Below are 418 nucleotides of genomic sequence, written 5' to 3'. Positions count from 1 at the left end.
TCCCCCCTTTTTGGCTCCCCCTTTTTGGGTTCCCCTCTTTGGGGTCCCCCCCCTTTGGGTTCCCCACCCCCTTTGTGTTCCCCTCTTTGGGTTCACTCCACTTTGGGTTTCCCCCTTTGGATTCCCCCCACTTTGGGTTCCCCCCTCTTTGAGTTCCCCCCTTTGGGTTCCCCTCTTTGGGTTCTCCCCTTTGGGTTCCCCCCCCTTTTAGGTTCCTCCCCTTTGGGTTCCCCCTTTGGATTCCCCACCTTTTGGGCTCCCCCCTTTTGGGTTCCCCTCTTTGGGGTCCCCCCTCTTTGGGTTCCCCCCTCTTTGAGTTTCCCCTCCCCTTTGGGTTTCCCCCTTTGGGTTCCCCCCCTCTTTGGGTCCCCCCCTTTTGGGTTCCCCCCCCTTTCGGTTTTCCTTCAGGAATCTCCTT

This window comes from Numida meleagris, unplaced genomic scaffold (genome assembly GCF_002078875.1).
Source record: "Numida meleagris isolate 19003 breed g44 Domestic line unplaced genomic scaffold, NumMel1.0 unplaced_Scaffold647, whole genome shotgun sequence".
NCBI lineage: Eukaryota > Metazoa > Chordata > Aves > Galliformes > Numididae > Numida > Numida meleagris.
Note: the sequence above shows the minus strand (reverse complement) of the source record.